This window comes from Falco peregrinus, chromosome 7 (genome assembly GCF_023634155.1).
Source record: "Falco peregrinus isolate bFalPer1 chromosome 7, bFalPer1.pri, whole genome shotgun sequence".
In the NCBI taxonomy this organism is placed as follows: Eukaryota; Metazoa; Chordata; class Aves; order Falconiformes; family Falconidae; genus Falco; species Falco peregrinus.
The window spans coordinates 11,893,584-11,910,281 of NC_073727.1; the positions used below are offsets into that span (position 1 = coordinate 11,893,584).

Genomic DNA, 16,698 nt, shown 5'->3' on the forward strand with positions numbered 1-16,698 from the left:
TCGTGAGAATAGCTGGAAGCATGTCATAGTTTGTATCAAGCAAAACAGGCTTTTGTGGCATGATGTGGGAGGCAGCAACTTTATCCACTAACTCTAGAAAAAATTAAGGTTTTTTTTGTGTATGGCCTTTTTTACTCCCAAAGACTAGTAAAGCCAAGAGCTTTTGGAAATGGTTTAAGCCTTATATTTTGGAACAGGAAAAGTGAAAAAGCATCTCATCACTGCATCAGTTTTTCAAAAAAATCTCACACAAACCCAGAAATGCGAAGAGGGCAAGTGAGCGGTGCACTGCAGTTCAGCAGCGTTATTTGCTAATAAATGGCAGTCTCCTGTTAAATGAAAAGTAGCATTTTTAAAGTCTAGCACTGTATAAGAGGGGTCTTTATGTTGCTCGGCTGCGGTTCAGTTCATCGGTGCATGTATTCCTGGTAAAAATCTGCCGATTGGTTCCTGTGGCAGGTCGTGGAAGCAAATACTTGCGTGATTACTTGTGTGAGAAAGTGTCTAGAGAATGAGTCGCTGCTCGCTGATAATTGGCTCTCTCTTCTGATGTGTCCTGTTTTATTTTCTCCCCATAGCTTAGGAATGCGTTCAACAGCAACTTTTGATATAATAAAGTAAGTGTTAAGTGTGTATTGCTAAATACAAGTTCTGAGTCCTTCAAAGTAGATACAATAGGAGAAATAGATCAAGCATGTGATAAAAAGTAAGGCAATAGCCTAAAGCCTTTCTTGAAGAACCGCCGGAGTGTATTTGGAAAGTAAAAGCAATCTTAGGCTGCTGCTGTATAATGGGATAAAGAGGAGCTATCAAGGAAAATATATCTGCAGATAGGGAAGTATATTTTTAACTCTTGCGTTGTGTTTCATTTGATGTTACCAGACGGATTTGCAAGTCTGTTCAATTCATTTTTACTGCTGGGGAACCTGCAGTGTGGGGATAGTGATTTGCCCAAGGTCACCCAGAAGACTAGGTGAGAATGAAATAGAAAAGAAACCAGTTTTTCCAAGTAAGAGTCTGGTACTTTATCGCTAGAACCTGCTGCTGTTTATTATTGATATTAGTAGGAGGTTTTATTATGGTTTTAAGAGATCTGTGATACTAATACTTGCTTTGGTAGTGTAATTCATTATCACTCTGCCCAAAATCTAGTAAACTTTACTGGTCTGGGTAATTGGGACAGTTTAGTGAAGATAATCTGAAGAAAAAGAGACATTTCATAGGCCTGAGCTGAAGCTCAGTGCTAGGTTTACAAATGTGAAAGTTTAAAGTAGGTTGTGGTAAGGAAGAAAGTAGGTACTGTGACCACAAGAAACAAGTGGGGAAATTAACAATTATGTGTGGATTGGTGATTTAGGATTCTATTTTCTGTCAGTGAAGCGTAAAATTTAATCCTGGGCCTCAGTGTAGGTTAGCAAATGTAAGTAGGGGAAGATGTGTGTAATGTAATAGCTTTTGAATCTCAATAAAAGGCTTATTAACTTAGTGTCAGACCCTGGCATAAAACAAAAACACAAACTGTCTTAAACTTACAAACAGAAACCCTGCTGTAGTAAATTTCTTGGTGTGTATGACTTCATGTAGTCCTATTACTTGCCCACTATTTCAATATAATGGAAACAGTTGCTTGCAGAAGAACATCACTTTTAATAAATTGAAGTCTCTGCCGTGTTCAGTCTATAAAATTACAAAAGCCGGGAGGGGATAGTACTTCATTTGTGTAAGCAATTTGCATGTTAATTACAGATCTGGTTATACAAAACAGGATGTTTTTTTCCACAAGGATGATGAGGTTTTTTTTTTCCGTACGCAGATATAGTGTGTTACCCAGACATACTGGACTTGTCTGGCACAGTCACCAGTCCTGTGATGCGATGAACATCACCAATTTCTTTTCTCTTCAGGAGAGTTTGAAGTTGTTTGCCCTTTGCCAGGATTGCACTTGAGTGTGAGAAAAGAGTGATTTTCTTTTTTTTTCTTATTAGGATAGTGTCAGGATTAATGTCAGCTTCTAATTATTTTGGTTCTCCATTTACAACCTTTCTAGTAAGATCTGCAAAGCTGTTTGGCTGTTGCAGTGTGCGGTACAGCCTTGCCTAAGTTTTTGGCCCCTGTGCTGTGGCTTGGTGGGAGGGAAGCAAGCATGGAAGGGTCTAAAGCACGCAAAGTAGAAGCTGTTTCATTGGTTAAATATGTAAATAATAATAAAAAAGGGAAGGTGCAATGCTTCTCATTCTGGACCTAGACATAAAAACTAGAGTAGAAAGAAATAATGTCTTTTATGTCTGGAATTTAGGGTGTGACAACCTTTTCCTTTTTTCTTGAAAGGAAGAAAAGGGTAGAGTCGAAGCCTTTCACTCAACATGTTCTTGGAGGGGGCAGAAATGTGGTTTGTTGTTTTTTGTTTGGTTTTTTTTTTCTTCTCCCCTCCAGTGAATCTCCAATTAAAATGATAGTAAGCATGAGAATGCCATGGCTTCAGTTCACTCCTTTTCCAGCCAGATCACTGGATTGTAGATTGGAAAGAGTGAGTCTGATTCACTTGTTTAAAGGTTAGAGAAACAGTTCCCCAAACAGAGGCTGTGACACAGAAGAAAGCAAGCTGCAAGCCCAACAGTTGTGAGATTGAGAAAAATGTGGGCTACTTTTGTGTTCACTTAATATGTTTTATATTAAAAAGCCTTTGGAGCAGAGACTGGAACTTCCCTTCCTATTGTGGATGAATTTCCTAACCCGTAGCAGAAGTGGCTTATGCTCTGTGCCTTAGACTTGCACAAAATGGAGCAGCTTCTGTAAGATGGTTAGAAAGCTGCTCATACTCTCTGAAGCCAAAGTCATCTTGATGATGTGATCCCCTCCTAAGGCTGCTGTGAATTTGAGTATTTGTCACACAGGTTTTGATTTCTTTAACCACTAAGCTCTTGCACAATAGAGTGACTGGATTGAGGGGACCCCACGCCCCCCCCCCCCCCCCCCCCCCCCCCCCAAACAAACAAAACAGCCAAAACCCCCAGCTGTTTTCTAAAGAACTTACTGTGCTAGGCATTAAGAAAGTAGCCCCATGTAATTGAGCCCTTCAGACAGGACAGGGGAATGTCTGCATCTTGTTGAAAGCACCAAAAGCTTCCTGGCTGCTGCCAAGAGTGAAATCCTCCTAGGCATACCCTGAAGGAGACCTGTAGGCAGAAAGGGGATTTACTGCCTGAAAGCTAAGGCACTAAGAGAGGCCTGCTAGGTTAAGCTGCAGCTGAGCCAAGGTTTGGAGCCTTCTGGATTTAGGTGACAAGAGTGCTGACAAGCTTTTGCTTTTGTTGCCGTGTAAAGAGTGTCGGTTGTTTTTTAAGTTGGACCTCTCTCCCATCCCACCCCACCTTTGCTATCTAGAGGAGGAGGCTAAAAGCAATCTTTCAGTAAGGAGAGATGGCTAACTTTTGCCAGTGTTTCTTAAAATTAGAAAATATCTTTACTTTTTCATTAATTCCAGCCAGCCAAAAAACCCCAAACTCCAAAACCCAAACAAACCCAAACCCCAGCCTGCCTTGAACTAGAAGCTTGTAACTGTTGGCTCGTCAGGTTTACTGGGTGTAATGGAACGAATTGGAGAAATGGAATTTATGGTTAGTTCAGCCACAGGGAGGCAGGCTTCTCCTGTAGAACTGGTTATTACCCTGTACCTAGTTTATTTTTCCTTTCTATATTTTGGTTTTTGTGCTGGGTGGTGGTTTTTATTTTTAAATTTTATTTTGGAGCAGACTTTTGATGGGTGGCTGTACCATGGAACTAGCTGATATGAAATAAATGCAAAGGTAAAAAGGTGATGCTTTGCCTTGAGTACGTCACTAGTTGAAAGTGACTTGATCCTTTGGGGAAAGCAGGAGGAAAAAGAAGCTTTAAGTTCTTGTTCTACAAGGATAAAACTTTAACTCCTTTCAGCATATGCAAACTTTTCCTTTCCTCTTTATTTTCTCATTTTTGGAACCCCTGAACTATTTCAGTTACTGTTAAAATGAGGCTTTTATTGCCATTATAGAGAACAATGTACATAGTAGAGCAAGAGCGCTAGATATACTACAGATTTAGTGTACCTGAGGTTTTTTCTTAAGATTTAAGTGGAGGAAAAAGGAAATGTGTTTAAACTTTAGATGCATTAACCTGATTTTGTCAGAGAATGAAACTGCGGAGTATTAACTTTTTGACTGTCTCTCTCAAGGTTCTTGAAGGCAGCAGAGCTTTTTTTTTTTTTCGGAAGGGGGTTAAAAGTAACCTTTCCAATTCTGTTTTCTTTCGTTTGAGGAAGGCATTGCCAGTTTTAATTGCTAAATGCTAATTTTAGTTTGCTGCATAATTTTCAAATGTAACTTCAGTCCCTTATATAATATGACATTGGACATGATTTCTGATATTTTTGATCTTTAGACAAGTGAAGATATCAAAGGTTACAAAAGTCAAATTGTGTCCTTTCTGTGGCATTCACTTTCTACAGGGTACAAGGAGATAGAAAAAGATGTTCTTCTGTAAAACAGGTTAAGTTTCTGCTAATGGATATTTTTCATCTATACTAGTCTGTAATAAATGGGGAAGAAGTGAAATGCCCAGGCACTTCAGTGAAGCTATCCTTCTCTGACTAGAACGTAAAAATGAGTCTCTGAAGTTTGTTGTACATGTATGTTTTCTTAATTTAACATGTCACTGGACAAAATGACTGTCTTGGCAATTCAGTCACTTATTTTTGTGGATTACTTCATAAAATTTAACATTGAGTGTAATGAAAAGACAGATGCAAATTTTGTGCAGTCTGTGGTTGCGTTGGGCTCTTCCCTTTTTCTCCCCTGATATTTGAAATGCTTCAGTGGGGTTTTTCTCCAGTTGATGGAGTGTCAGTGAGAAATTAATTCTTAGCTGCAAGATTGTTGTGTTGTCCCCTGCAACCTGCCAGGTTAGAAGCTGATGACTCTGGCTCTGGTACAGATGCTATTGCTCTTGGATTACTGATAGCTGTTTTGCTTCATAAATGGAGAAGTAGAGCAGGGCTGTAGTGGTGGCAGAAGGAGTTGGGGAAACAAGAGTGACTTTTAGTAGTTTCATACAAAACAGGTTGGTTAACCAGCTTTTCTCTTAGTTTTTCCCTTTCATGTGGGTATTGTAGTAGTTTGCTGTGCTTCTCCCTGTTATTCCATTGCTGCTGTGGTTTGCTGCTTACTGTGATCTCTGTGTACAAAGTTTATAAATCGTAGTGATGTCCTTTGATAGATGTAGTTTAAAAATTTAGTGCACTAACGAAGTGTGCCACGTACCTTACTTGTTCTTGTCTTGTCCATCTTGGTGTTTCAAGGTGTATTACAAATAAGTGTCAGTCATTCTTTCCATGTGTTCTAGATCCTTCCAAAAGTACAACATGAAGAGTGATATAATAGCACTTTTTTTCTAATTTAGAAAAGACACAATAGTACTTCATATAAAGTAAAATAATATTAAAGATCCTTCTCAGTGGCGATTACCATAATGAAATTGTCATCACTTGGTCTTTAGACCAATCTAGGGAAAAAAATACAAACCATTTAAACGTATATTAGAGAACCTCAATCTTGGTCTTCAAAATGACGTGATAATTCCACACTTTCCTTAGATTTCCTCTTTCTCTTGTCTGTTATTTTGGTCCTTTTCCATTTCCAGTGTTGTGTGGTATCCAAGTGCTTGTGTATAACTGATACTGTTTTGTTAAGATGGTGGTAGATCGAATGAGAAATGTGGTATTGTCGGCTAGAAAGCGGCTCACAACAGTACTCTGCTACAGAATAGAAAAGACACCTTTATATTGGTACTGGGTGTCACTCTGTTGCATGCCTAGAAACTGTTTAAAAATATTAGTTCCAGCAGATAGTCTAGAAAATGTTTTTCGTTGACTTTTTGGTAGCTGCATATAAATTTAAAATACAGTACTTCTGGTTAAGTCAGGTCTGTTTGAAAAGAAAACATTGGGACAGGGTTGATCCTGTGAAACTCGGGTGATGAATGTGAACTGCCCAGATGAAGTAAATGCAGTTGGTAAATATTAACTTGTGCTTCTGTTTAAGTTGACTTGGTCCACTTGAATCTGTTCTTAAATAACCTACTCTCAGCAGTAGTTTAGCTGTAGCAGTGTACAGCCAGGTGTTGTACAGTTTTTCAACTCCCTGGCTATTGATGACTTGTTAATAAATGTGATTTTTATTAGGACTTGGTGAAGAAGCTGTGTATTGCTTATATGTTGGCAATACAGCTGAATTTTAATAATGAATCTGCAGGAAGCAGTGAGACACTTACGTTTTTTTTTGGGTTTTTTTTTTTTTGCAAGAATGTGGGGCTGAATGTCATTGCCCGAATATATTGGGATAGTGTGGAAACGGAGTATCAGAGTGGGTGTTACAGAAGGAAACACTAAGCAGGTTGTTTTATTGCCATTGTGTAATGCAAAGTAGTGGTGTCTTAAGCCATATAAATTTTAAAACCTGGCTGCATCCTTTAATGCTGTTTACTTTTAAATTAGTAGATGCTCATCTTTTCTCCTGCTTTTCCCTTTCATGTAAGCTTTCAAAAGGGTAAAGGATGGATTGAGGAGGGAAGATTGGGGGGCGGGGGGAAGTGAAATGTCCACATCAAAATGTTTGGTTTATGCGTGTTTGAATTTAAAGACATAGCATAAGATGTTCTAGATACAATAGAAGTTGAACCATTTCATGGTCTCTCTGGTTCCGTAAGGCTCTTTCATAGAAAGCTTCATATGGTAGACCGCTCCTGTGAAGCGGAAGTGAAAGTGAAGGTATTTAAATGTGTGGTGTGGTTTTTCTCCATTATGTGCAGAATGAATTATTTTATAAAACCTGTGTGTTACTGATGCGTACCACATACGTGCTTGCCTGTTGTTCTCTGAGTGTTCATTTGCCAAGTAATGTTAGCATGAATCAAGCTGTCCTGGACTATTTATTGTGTCATGTGGCAGGCATTAATGATTGAGAAAGTGGAAAAAATCAGCATCTGTTTTTTTTCTAAAAACTGTGACTGATACATCCCTACGTCCCCTGTTCAAATATAGCATGTTTTAAACTTCCAGTATGGCTTTAAGGTAGGCTTTTTTTTTTCCCTTGGTGTATATCAACTTACATGTTAAAGTTGTTTTTCTTCTGAGAAACAAAGGAACTTGTTCATATGATAGCCTTCCAGTGTAGCCTGTGCAAATTACTATCAACACTTTTTTTCCCCCCCCCCCCAGTTGCCTTCTCCTCTGTCTAAACTGTTTATTTTCCCACTATCCCTTTTTTATATGCTGGTTTTGTTAATTGCCCAGGGTATCTTTATTGTCATTTAAACAAGTTAAAATATGCTAGTTCAAATAGCTCCGCCATCTGACAAAGCACATCTGTGTAAAGGGACTATCCAGGCAGATGTTGGTTTTGAGCTCAGCTTATGAAATTCAAATGGGAAAGGAATGAGATAGTAAAAGAACAGAAAGTCTATATTTTAGAGCATTCCATATATCCCCCAAATCTGCTATTTAGTGCACATCAAAGGCAATAATTTAGATTTTTTGTCTTTATAACTGTGGTCTCTTATGGAAAAAAAAAAAAAAAAAAAGCCTATTGGAAAGGCTGCAGGTTCAGTTGTTAACTTTTCTGAAGTTGTAAAATTATTTATCATTAAAACCTGGCTGCTTTTTTTAAGGAAAGCAAAGAATAATGAGAGATTATGCTGAGTTTATTAGGCATTAGCAAAGTGCAATAGACTTGTCTACTGAGTAACGGATCTGCTTGAAACAAAAAGGCTCTACCCAAGGAAAGATTATACAAAGAACTGGCACAGAGTTAAGGCTATTGTGTACAAATTCTCAAAGAGCTATGACTTGATGAGGAGAAAATGTTTTCTCCTTGTATGAAGTTCCAAATGTTTAGCCACCCTGGAAATAATCAGCACAGCTGAAATTATTTTTGGTTACTAAAATAAATTTGTTCTAGCTGGCTTGTCTGTTTAAGGATGGTCAATAAATATATGAATGTCTATATGGATATATGCTTTAGTGAGATGAAAGGTTAAGGTCTTTACATAGCTTGGCTTTTCCATGTCACTTAAGAGAAGCAAGAAGAAAAAAACTTGTAGGTTTTCTTTGGTTACCAAGGTCTTGGTAAGGAAGAGTTCCTTTTCCTTCTCATAAATTACTTCATTTGGTAGAAAACTGCTACTGACTAATGGTGGGCCAGCCTACATACTTACAGGTGGTTGTTCTACCATTGGGAAGTGTGTTCCTTTCACAAAACCACTACTGTGGTAGGTGGACCTGCCAAAAATGTGGGGGCAGTTGGATTACAGTATATATCTGCTGGAGTGTTTCACAAAATTGGGTTAGTGTATGTTGTCCAGACAGCATAATCAGTTCTTGTGAAGGGTGGTGGCGTGTCTTCTGCTGCAGTGGAACACACTAGTTACCACAGCAGACCATCCATCAACAGCAACCTTGCTCATTTTCTCTTGTGTTATCTATTTGGAGCAAATAGTGCGTGTTTGTTAGACCTCTGACTTGTGCTCTCACAACACGTGTTGCGTTGCCAACAGCTACTGACATGAAGATGTACCGTGTCATTTAGCCTCAGCAAATGGTGAACCGACTGTTCTACCATGTGGAATAGTTATTACCCATAGACACTCAGTTAGTGAATACTTTTTGAAGCTGTAATTAGGGAAATGTTCCTTTTCATTCCACTGGCACAGCATCTAGCTTTCTTTTGGTGTTCTCTGTAGGTGCTGATGGTGAACAGTAATTGTAGCAAGTGCCATAAGGACTCAGTGAGAGAACTGGAGCTTTACTCTGTCACTTGTGCGCTTTTAAGGACCATTCTTAATACCTCTTAAACTAATAATGTCTATCAATGACAATGCCCCCACCCCATTTGCGAAGTGTGCTTTCTTTTAATAAGCACTTCTTAAGAACTTGCAGATCTTGATAGTTAAATAAAAAGGCATTTGGAGCCTGAAAGAAATACTTAAACTACACGTAGTGGGCAGTGGCCTAGCAAACAGCAGCACTTCTTTGCATCCTTAGGTTTCATATTTAATGTGCAAAAAAGCAAAGGAGGAGAGACTTTGCTGAAAGTGTGGCTGAACACTTTTGGAGGAAAAGTCCTTTTTTTTTTTTTTTTAAAAAAAAAAAATATTATAGAAATCTAAGTGCCAATGTTGTTTAGCCTGGTAGATTCTTAGTGGGAAGATTGAACTCAGCAGAAGATTGTTGGTACCACCACTGAGGTATCACAAGAATTAGAAGTATGTTAGGACAAAACTTACACTGATCAGAGGAGAAAGAATTCTTGAAGAACTTGTCTGCAGTGATTGTCAGGTTCGTGACACACTTGATGAGGATGCAGTATGCCTCATTAAGGTGCAGTTGTTCAGTTATGCACAATACTTTCCTAATATTCTCTAGCAAAAATAAGCAAGAAATTATTCTTGATGTTCACTTCAGCCTAGACCTAAAGTACCTGGCTTTATACACAGCAAAAGCTATTTGCTAAAAAATCTATTTCAGTTACCTACTGAAATAACTAATACAGATCATAGTGGTCTAGGAATAATACTTCTTATATCCTGGGAACAATAGTTAGAACATCAAGATGGTAAGATCAGCCTGTAGTCATTTAATGTTCTCTCTTGTGTGCTTGCAAACCCAAGAGCCAGAAACTTGGGTAAAAACTGGCTTTATACACATAGGTGGTCTTGGAGTGTGACTTTTCAGAATATTTTTTTTTTAAATTGCCATTATTCCTTAAGGTTGCAAATGTTTCAAATTTGGCCATGATTGTGTCTTATTTTAGTGATATGCCAAAGTAGTGCTGTGGTTTGTGTGTTTTTTTTCTTAAGCATATGTATTTTTTTTTACCATTTCAAGTACTATACTTGCTAGGTTGTTTGTGTATAAATAATCCTTTTCTTGATAAACTTGGCCATTGTAAACACTGTCTGACAGTATTGGAAGGTCTGGTGAAAAGATTCTGTTAAGGATGCTTTTGACTATTTGCATTGTAGCACTGTCTAGAGTCCCAGTTCTATTGTGCAAAAGACTGAATGGTCTTAACAGGTTATTTTTACACCACGAACTTAGAAAAGGGCTTCTTCCTAGAAGGATTTAGGTATCTCCGTGTAAATGTTAGCTGTGGTCTTACGGTAGAAATTCTCATGTGGTCATCTCTTAGTGTGGCCTTTTGCTGATAAACAAACCTTTTTGTCTACATAAATCTCGGCAAGCTCTATTAGACAACTGGCTTTTATGGATTAAAAGTCAGTAACTGAATGGACTTTAAGAAATGATAATGTCTCAAGTTATACATCATATGGAAAGGATAGCTCAAGCTTTTCAGCCTTCAGCATTGAAGTGTGGTGGACCTCATGGTGCTAAACTTACTAGAATGTGGGTCTGAATTTGACACAGCAGTTAAGCTATTTGAACCACATCTAGTGTGTAATCTTAGTGCAGCTGATGTTGACCGCTTCTGAAATCTCCAGTTCACACATGTACAGTTTTGTTTAGAATTGTGGTATTCTAATGTTTATTTCCAAGAGTGGCTGCAGCTCACATGCAGGCAATGGTTTGGAAATATAATGGCATTTGTTCAGATTAACTGTGATTGTGGCTGTTATCTCATTATGTCGTTTTCCCCAGTTACTGAGAAGTTTCCAGTGATGGATCTGGAGAAGCATGCAAGAAAATTGATGTAAGGTCGCCTTCTACCACTTTTTTTTAAAATTACAGAAATGTCCTTGGTGTTCCAAGAAGTGTATTAAAACAGTTTAGGGATGTTGTTCACTGAGTCTTGGGGTATAGGAGTACTTTGGATGTTACTTCCTTTGAATACCGTACGATAAGTGAACTTACTGGTTTTCAGTTGTAAATTGCTTTGAAGATTTTTTTTTTTTTGGGGGGGGGACGGGATGGGACTGCTGTGCAAGTGATGTGGTAAAGTCTTGTGAAGACTTCTAAAACTACGTTAAGAAACATCGGTTTTCGTGTACCCAGTTTGTGATGAAAGCCAGTTCATAATGATGAATAAGCAATGTGTTGGATGTTAGTGGGTGTATGTACTTGTCTTTCAAGATGTTATCTTCCTTTTTTAAAAGATGTGACTAGTGGAACTTAAGGAGGAACCCTGTACTTAAGATGGCAATTTCTATTAAAATAACCCATAGGAGCACTGAAATTATGGCAAAAAAGACCCTAAGCACTTGTTTATGTGTGCAGAGCAACCAGTAAGTGTCTGCACTTTTCTTGGATTATTTATGCTTTTCTGTTTGAGTGTTATATACCATCTTAGTTTGAGTTTAATCGTAATTCCCCTTAGCTATATGTTTGTGTCAGTTTCCTCTTGTACTGTCATAATACTTTGTCAGAACATCATGGCACATGGTGGATTTTTTTAAAACATAAATTTCTTGGGTAAGACAGGCTTTTAAGTGGAGATTCTGCTTTATTATACAAGTGAGGGTAAATGTAAAACTGGTCTTGGCAGTTTTTTTGTTTTGGGTTTTTTTTTTTTGTGACCTTTTTGTAGATACTGATACTTTGTTTGCTGCTGTTTCTTGTACGATATTTGAACAAATCTGACTTTCTGCTTTTTGCCAAGAAGTGTGAACTTTGCAGTGACGCAGATTGCTATCTGCAGTTTCAAATGACTTGAAGACATTTGCTTTTGTCTTCTGTAGGTTAAAATAACGTGTTCCTTTTCCTGGATGGAGGCGATAGAGAGGGAGCATTAAATGATCCCAGAAAATGTACTTTCATATAAGTGTCTTATCAGAATAATTAAAAAGATATTTTTTTCTAGCTTTTTGGGAACAGCTAGTGCTTGCAGATAGCTGTTTTCTGGTCTGAATTTGTTTAGCTGGCTCTTTTGTCAGCTGAAGGAAGAAGAGTCTCCAATGGGAGAGTTTTTTTGGAAGTATGTCAGTATAACTGTTCTTCTGGCAACTGCGCAGTGTTTTCATTTAGACTGTTCTCATGCTCTTACTGGCAGTGGGCTGTAGCAGCTGGGATGTCAGCATGTTTGCTTTCTTGTGACATGGTTTAGTCTTCTCTTTCAGGCTTATTAGTTTAAGACAGTAATTTTGTAGTAATTTTTTCCCCCTTGTATTTGAATGGCCTTTTGCCATTATACAAATAGTGAAGAAAATGTCAGTGAAATGATAGGAAGTGCTAGTACTGGCTTCTCTTCTGGTTTCGGAAGTTACAGTGGTTATTGCATGCCTGAATGCTATTTTTTGCCCATAGTTCAATGATCAAGTAGTCGATCTCTTCTTTCCTCTTCTCCTGAATTCTGGGTTTTGCCAGAAAAACAAAGCTTATCCCAGTTTTGCCAGTAAACAGCAGTGCTTGCCAGTTATTGCAATGATGTTAGTATTGATAGAACTACTGTTGAGATGGGAATTACTCCAATTGTACTGCTTGAATAGGTGGATAACATGGTATGGGCTGTGTTATTACTGTTCCTTTGAGTGCTAGCGTGCTGAAGCATGTGGTATTAATTTGTCCATGTTAACTTTAAGATTAATTCCCTAAATACTCTAGCTAAGAGTAGCCTTGTTTGGCGTTGAAGAAAACGGTAATTACTGGCTCATGTCTAGTAAAGATGCAGATGCCTTTTAGTGTTTTATAGTGGGAGTAATTAGTCTCTACCACGATATTAATATTCAGTTTTTATGTTTACTTATCACAGTATAATCTATCTTACGTGTGGCACCATGTAGTTTTTCAACTGTTAACTTGATTCTGCCTGTTTTTTCTGGAGGCGCAGTTCTACCTCTTACACCCATTCCAGTAATACAGGCAACTTGTAACATACACTGCCCTTTTAGTCCCTTGAGGGTTGAAGATGTACAGCAGAAGTTGTATTAGTTCTGTGCTGCACCCTTGGGTTTGTATTTGAATCTCTAGTGGCTGCACTCTTCATCTTAGTTGAAAAAAAACAACTGTGTAAATAAATTGCATGTTCTCTTTTCCCTGCAAGTATGAAAAGCTACTGGTATTGACATGATGGTATTCCTGCCGTGGAATAAAGAATGTATGGTAAATACTTCCTGGGAAATCTGCTGTCTAACCAGGAGCTTAGATGGTTACTTGGTTATTTTCCATTAACTAAAACTTCTGTGATCCTGGATTTAAGCATTAAATAACTGCATACTGGTAAAATAATAAAAAAAGAGCTCAATATTTCTGTTTTAGTACCTTAAACTAGGAACTGACTCTTTCCATTTCTGATGCCCAAAGCCAGTGTTTTTGTGGAGGAAGAAGAGCTGCAATAATCTAATAATTTTCATAGTAGCTGGCATGCACCAACGCACATTTTACTTGTGTTCTGCAGCAGAAAAAGGAGAGGTAATTATATAGGCTGCTACTTTGTTTTAAAAGGTATAGTGTCTGCTGTACGTATTTTTCATCAGTCACCAACAAAGCATCCTGTATAAGAAAAGGAAGAAACACAGCAGAGGTAAGCTGTAGGTCAAAAAATTAAGAAAGGCACACTAAGGAAGCATAGCCTTATCTCAGAAAATCATCACAAGCCCTAAGAACAAGTGTGGGTTTTACTAATCTTAGCGTCAGTACAAATGAGCATCAACCAAAGAACATATCTGGAGCGTGGCATTCTCCCCAGATTTCCTTCAGTTCAGCTGGATTTGACTTTCAGGCAGAGACCAGGTAGCAGAGGCAGCATTTTATACTAATGGCAACAATGTATAATTTTAGTTATCCTATTAAATTCACTTAGCTTTGAGGTTTAGAAAACAATAAATAATCTCTGTGCTGAGCATTAATGATGCATTTTTAGATTGAGCTGTTCAGTATACCTGTTCACCAAATTTACTTGTAGACAAAACCAATTATTTCCCATTAGGAGCAAATATGAGTGGAAAGCTGTTCTCTTCATGTATGTTTTGTTGTTTGGGCTACTGTATCCCTCTACTTCATTTGGTTGCTTCTTGACAACTCTACTGATTTATTTATTTTTCAGTCACGTTTGGATTTCAATGATGAAAATTGGTTTTTTTCATAGACTGTCAGCTGCCTTCCAGTTTGCATTAGCAGAGAAGGAGACTTCTAGAAATGGAAACCACATCAGTTGTGATACTACAGTGTCTTTTTTTTGGCAGCTATAAAGTATGGTGTATATATAGAGAAACTAAATACGTGGTATAGGGGCATACAAAACTAAGAAAAAGGATATGAAACAGTCATGGTGCTTCATCCTAGGATGACAGGTGATTTGGAGTTTGCCCACTTTTGGTGCGTACGTTTCAAAAACTTTTAAGTCACAGCAATCTATAAAAATCAAGAGTTTTGTGTTGCCGCAAACCACGCTTCAAAAATAGCTGGAATGATTGAGCTGGGTAGGAGAACCCACAGCTGTGGCAAAACTAGGGTACTGAAAATCTTCTAAGAAACCGTCAGTTTACTCAGTAACAATCAGTGTGACTAACCATTGAAATAGGTTTAGGTTATCTTTAAAGCTAGAATACATGTCTGAAAGCTAAAATGAAGCTGCTTTTCCCCCCCCCTCCTTTATTGGTGTTTGGGAATTCACAGTAACTTTTGGTAGGTAGTGAGTTAGGTTCTGGCAAGCATGGGATGCTGGCTCCCACTGCATTCAGTGCCTCTCCATGGTACAAACAGTTGGCGCTGAACTTGTTTTTCAGTCTTCCTTTCTTCTTGGGCGATTGCTCCTGTTGGTAAGTGGCACTGGCACTAGAAATGTCAATGCCTATCTTAATGTTGCACGACTTCAGCTTATTTCAGAATTGGTCAGAAGGTGTTTTGAGAGGAGATCTGCGATTGTGAAAGGGAGGTGAAATTGCCAACTTTTTTCCTGTGGTTGGGTATCTACAAATTTTAACTAATTTGCTATTTTACGATGTGGTTTTCAAAATCTGCTGCAGTGGTAGGCTTGGGCTGTTCATAGAGAGAAGCTGTATATTTCATAACATTTGTATGCCAAGGCTCTGTTTTGTAGCTGCCACCTTAGATACGCACTAATTCTGAATGTGTTGCATGTTCAGCATCCCTGTCCATCCACCTTTGTTACTTAAAACAAAACCTGTCTTGTCATGTTGCTGTAAAAGAAGTTGGAATGGAGATTTCTACTATTGCAGTGAGAAATAACAAGCACTGTTTTTTCCAAAATATTTTTACCATTTAATGTAAGCTTGATATTTTACTTTATAAACTGTCTGCATTGAGTGCAAGTGGAAAGTATTGTGTCTTATAAATAAAAGCTAATTTAATCTGCTTGTGATATTTTTGCCATTGTACTGTTTACAATCTTTAAGACTTCTTAACTGTGTTGGATCTTTTTTCTTTTTGACAATGGCAAAATGCCTCCGATTCCCTCTTTCACATGACCATTTTCTCTGTGCTACAGTTTGAAGCAACAGGGATGTTGGAGCCTTCAGTTTTCTACATAAGGCTGCAGACCAACACTTTATTTTCTAGATCTCGGGTTACTAGACAATTGTAGTTGAACATGTTTTCCAAACCACAGAAATGTTGACTTGAAATGTCACAGCGATAAGGACATTGTAATAATTTCCTTTATAAAGGACTGATGAAGTACAGGAAAATCCACGTGGACAGGTCATTTGTACTTCATTTTTGTCTGTAGGAAGAGATGCACTGTTACTGAACTATGTCATCGTTTGGTAATATGGCCATATAGTCATGAGTAATGCATAAGAATGCTTAAATAACAATTCGATAGCTGTCTGTTGCCCCCTGCGCCTCCCCCCCCCCCCTTGTATATTGTTAACTGATAGGAATGCAATCTTTAATACATGCAATTACTTTCCTCCTAGAGAGTTACAGAAAGTGATAAGCTTTGGGAGACCAAATAGCTCCCGGCAGTCCTTGAAGAAATATGTTGTCCTTTATAACAAAATTTTTCTTCTGCAGAGTCTGAAGAGCATCTTCCGCATACAATAGTTGTAATAATAAAAAACACCAAACTTGGTGTGTGACCAATGCTTGAAATTCAAGTAAGGTTTAGTAGACTTTCTTTGAATCTTTATACAGAAGTAGTACAGAGGCTACCAAACTTACAAGTTAAAATTGATGTTCATTTGCAAGATGATACTGAAAAAAATGAGCTCTATATTCAGGAGATTAGTTTCACTGCTCTGCCAAAGAGTGTAGTCAGCTCTGCCCCAGGAAGGAATCTTTGATTTCATTTATAAAGATCACTGAGTAGGTTCTTCTACTGTGCTGACTGGCTTTCTTTGCATCTGGTAACTGTATTGTCCCTCTGATTTTTCTGTTTTTCTCCTTTCCGGCCAATACTTGATAGCTGCAAATAAGTAGCCATGTAGTTCTGGTCCTGGCAAATAGTTTTTTCTGAGTATCTTTCTACAAAATATGCTATTTTGTTGTTCCAGGTTTTAAAGAATTTGGCTGCCAGTAGGATTATACTGGGTTATGTATTTTACAGTAGTGCTTCTCTGATGCAAGTCGTACATGTAGGCACTGAATTAAAAGAAAATAGAGTCCTTACCTGTTGAGGTTTTTTGGCCACCAGTACAGACCAGCACCCTTTTGGGGAGGAAATTATGTAAAACACTGTCATAAAACAAGAATAATATTTTTACCCTCTGCCTTAGAGAATCCTCAAATTAGTGTAAAAGGGGTAAGTTCAGAAACAA

General features: G+C 38.0%; 1 protein-coding gene across 1 annotated transcript in view; it reads left to right on the forward strand.

The window, feature by feature from the left end:
- GALNT2 (polypeptide N-acetylgalactosaminyltransferase 2) overlaps positions 1–16,698 on the forward strand; it is a 98,780-nt gene that overhangs the window by 960 nt on the left and 81,122 nt on the right. The gene's annotated exons all lie outside the window — the stretch shown is intronic.